We start from the raw sequence: 5000 nt of genomic DNA, 5'->3' as shown, positions 1-5000 counted from the left end.
GTAGGCCCAGGACCCTCAAGTCGAGAAAATTTTCATAGCACTAGACCGGCTATTTTTAGAACTTCTGATTATGCCACACAGGATCCCGTATGCAGATGTGATAGCTTTGTATGGAGGGTTAGTACAAAAAGTACAAGGCTAAACGAGTGGTACCTTCCCTTGATCGCGTCATGGTTCAGTGGTCGTGTCTTTAAGGTGTGGTACTTGTGTAGGTGTGTGTGTGGGAGGGGGGGGGGGTGTACGCGTGTGTGTGTATGTGTGTGGGAGGGGTGTACATGTGTGTGTGGGGGGGGGGAGGCGTGTGTGTGTGTGTACGTGTGTGCTGGGGTGTACATGTATGTGTGTGTGTGTAGTGTAGTGTGTGAGTATACAATTCCACGTATACAGATGTTTATGTACACACAAGCATATGCATACATACACGTATATACATGTATACACATATAAACCATACATACACTAATGCGCATAAAAACTCATACAAACCACACATACACTAACAAACACATATACATACATAAAACACATACTTACAAACCACACATATAAATTCACATATATACATTAATATCGGGGAAAGGAAAAAGAGAGGAGAAAAGATAGAAAAAATAAGGTATTAATAGAGAGAGAGAAAAGAGGGACAAGAATAAAAATAAGGAGATGATGAAACCAAAAAGAAAAAACATTACGAGAACAAAGCCAATCAAAGAAAGAAATGAAAAGAAGTGGGAAAGAGAAACGAAAATGAAATGGAGGAGAAGAGCAAAGTGACCTCGCTATTGAAATCTGGGGTTTCTGCCGTAGAGTTTTATCCCCGCCAAAGCGTCATTACGTACAGTGTCTTGCACATTGAGCCTCAACGCACGCAAGGACATCGACCTATTTGTAATTACTCTCTCTCTCTTGACATCATAAAAACCACCGTTCTCGATTTGCCTTACGTGCAGAAATGACCTTGTTTATAGTCTTCTTCATTATAGCGAAAGCTTATACAAAACTGGGATTTTACGTGTGTAGCAGTTATTAATGTGTAAGTGTGTGTGTGTAAATGTGTGTGAGTAGGATAGAGATAGATCTGTGTGTGTGTGTATATACATATACATATATATATATATATATATATATATATATATATAATATATATATATATATATATATATATATATATATATATGTATGCATGTATGTATGTATATATGTATATACATATATATATATATACACACACACGCAAACACACATACATACACACACATGTATTTGTGTTGTGTGTGTGTTGTTTGTATACATGTATGAATATATCAATGTATGCATATATGTATAGACAGATAGATAGGTATAGATAAAGATATATACAAACAGATACATGGAGACATCTAACGACTTCAGTTGTTAGATCGAAAATGAGCATGCCATAAGGTTGATGATAATCAGTGATTAAAATAGGATTATAGCGTCACAAAATGAAATTAAAGACATAACAGAAATAAACTCCTCGAGGAAGAAAAGAACAAAAAAAAATGAAAAAATGTATATATATTTTTTTTCAGTAATAATGAAAAATGAAAAATGCATATCTATAGAAAATACATATGAATAAATGATGAAATAACAGAAAATACATGTGTGAATATGACAAAACAATAGAAAATACAAATAAATAGATAACAAAATGTAAAAATGATAATAGATGATAATAAAATGAAAGACAATAACAACTAGATAATAGATGCTAATAGAAAAGCAAACACATATGTATAGATAATAAATATGTAAAGGTGATAATAAATAATAATAATAAAAAAAAAAAACAAAGAGGAAGGATAAAAACATTTTCTCTCTCGTTAAGGTATCGTTAAAGATTAAGAATAAAGGAATTCCTTAACGCCTCCCACCTGCTCCTTGCCTTCCTAAGACCGATAAGTTATAGGGTGATCATTCTTAAGAACTGTTCTGAGAGGAAAAAAATGTTTGAGAATGTTGTAGGGTTATTAAAAGGATGTTACAACTGTTCGAAGGGGAAAAAATCGAGAAGGTTGTGGGATTATTAACTGTTAGAACTGTACTGAGAGAAAAAAAAATGTTTGAGAATGTTGTAGGGTTATTGAAAGGTTGTTATAACAATCCTCAGGGAAAAAATCGAAAATGCTGTAGGAGTGAAACATGATTGAGGATGCTGTTGGACGGGGTTGTAGGGTTATAATGAAAAGTTGTTAGGATGTCGCTGGAAGTTATAAGAATATTGCAAGAATATGAGTTATAGGAATATTGTATGGCTGCTCTAATAGTGCTGTAAAAAAAAAGGTGTAAAATGAATGAGAAGTGATCTAATTTAACAAAATGTAATATTTTTGCAGTGATACTATAGATCTCTTTTTCAAAAATGTAAAAGTGAAAAAGATAAGGAATCAGATCTCTTATTGCAGATTCGATTCCCAATATTTTTATAGCAAAATGTTTCTCCAAAGAAGAATGATAAAATCGGACAAAAACACGTAGTGATCATATGTGGCAAAACATAAAATAATGAAATAAAATAGATAGATATATTGATAAACAAATGGACAAATGAAAAACAGAATACATGAAAAAATAACAAACAAAAAAGTAATAAGTAGATAAAGAAATGTGATATAAATAAATAGAATAAAAATGCCGTCATAGTGTTCGAAGAAAAAAAATTACGGAAATTACTATGATATAATAATAATAATAACAACAACAATAATACTGATAATAATAATGATGATAATAATAATAATAATAATAATAATAATAATAATAATAATAATAAAATGATAATAATGATAATATTAATGATAATGATAATAATAATGATAATAGCAGTAATGTTAACAATATTAATAATAATGATAACAACATAAGTGATTGCAACTTACCACATAGCTATTTAGCAACCCTCCACTAACTCTCCTTTTGGATTTCAGTTTTGAAATTCCGTGTGATAATTCTACGGGTAAACAACCCGCGTTTCACCACACTTTGTAAAATGTTTTGAAAATGTCCTAAAAACTTACTCGCTTTCCTTAAAGACGAGAATATTTTAATCACTTGTACAGAGACTAAAGTATTGGAAATTCTATCCATAGGAAAATGCAAGTATGTAAGCGGAAGTTATTCTGCCTTTTATTTATTTTTTTTTTGTGTGTGTGTCTGTATGTGTATGTGTGTCTAGTAATAATTATAATGATAATGATAATAGTGATTATAATAATGATAAATTTAAAGATGTTGATAATAACAGCGATGATGATGATGTTGATTATAATGACAACAACAACAGCAAGTGATAATGATGATAATGAAAATAGTAATTTTAACTATGATAATGACGATAATAGTAATAAAAATAATAGTAACAATAATAATGATTATGACATTAATGGCAAAAATAATAACGATAATGATGATAATAACAATAATTATAATAACAACAATAAAGATATTAAGGATAATAGTAATAGTAATAATAATAATAATAAAAACAATGAAATAATAATAATAATAATTGTTATTATTATTTTCATCATTATATCATTATCACTAACAGTAATAATGAAATATAATAATAACAATGGTAATAATGATAATGATAACAATGACAATAGCAGTAATAATAATAACACCCTTGATGATTACAATAATAATGATAGATATAATACTATTGATGATACTAATGAACTAATACTGACACTGCTGCTATTACCACTACTATTACTAATAATTATAATTAAGATTGTGTTAATAATTATCATGATAATGATGACAACAACAACAATAAAAGCAAAAATAGTGATAATAATAATGATAATGATGATAACGATAATTGTAATATTAATAATAACAATGATAAGAATGATAGTGATAATAATAGCAAAGAGAATACCAATAACAACAGCAACAATAATAATGATGATGATGATAACGATGATGATAATAATAATAATAATAATAATAATAATAATAATTATTATTATTATTATTATTATTATTATTATTATTATTATTATTATATTATTGTTATTATTATTATTATTATTATTATTATTATTATATTATTAATATTATTATTATAAAATTATTAATAATATGATAATAATATATATATATATAATTAATATAAAATTAATAGATATAATAATAATAACAATATAATATATATAATATATATAATAATAATATTAATAGCAATAATAATAATAATAATAATAATAATAATAATAATAATAAGTAATAATGATAATAACTTAATAATGATGATAATAGTAATACAATAATAATGTTGATAATAATAACAAATGTGATAATGGTAATAGTGATAATAATGATACAGTAATAATGATAATAGTTCTAGTAATGATAATAATGATAATAATAGTCGTATAATGATGTTAATGATGAAGATAATAATGATGATGTTAATGATAATGATAATAATAGTGAAAATGATAACACCAATGATAATGACATTAATGATAATGATGATAACAATGATCATGATAATAATAACAACAATAATAATGACAATGATGATAATAATGGATGATGATAATAATAGCACCAATAATAATGATAATAATAGTAACTGGTCAACTCCCCCCCCCCTCTTTCAGCCACCTGATTCCACTCCATTATCTAATATATTATTATTGTTATCTATTATACTATTTTCATTTTACATTATCATAGATCAGTTACATTATTATCTATATTATCTGACTCCATATCATTGTCCTTTTTTTTCTTATTCTTTGTTTGTTTTTACGTGTTATTTGTATTTGTTTCTTTTATGTACTTGTTTTTTTGTGAACGTGTGGAGGTGGTTGCCTTTGTATTTGTGTGTTTGTTTGTTTATGTGTTTGCTGGTTTGTGTGTGTTTGTTTGTTTGTGAGTGTGTTTGTGCGTGTGTGGGTTTGTTTGTGGGGGTGGAGGTGTTTGTGTGACTGCGTTTGTGTGTGTGTGTTTTTTTTTGTGTGTAT

General features: G+C 27.3%; 1 pseudogene; it reads right to left on the bottom strand.

The window, feature by feature from the left end:
• LOC119572386 overlaps positions 1 to 5000 on the bottom strand; it is a 45398-nt pseudogene that overhangs the window by 29757 nt on the left and 10641 nt on the right.

Source organism: Penaeus monodon, chromosome 4, assembly GCF_015228065.2.
Source record: "Penaeus monodon isolate SGIC_2016 chromosome 4, NSTDA_Pmon_1, whole genome shotgun sequence".
Taxonomy (NCBI): Eukaryota; Metazoa; Arthropoda; class Malacostraca; order Decapoda; family Penaeidae; genus Penaeus; species Penaeus monodon.
The sequence above is the reverse complement of the archived record's forward strand: the minus strand, read 5'-3'. Positions and strand labels throughout refer to the sequence as shown.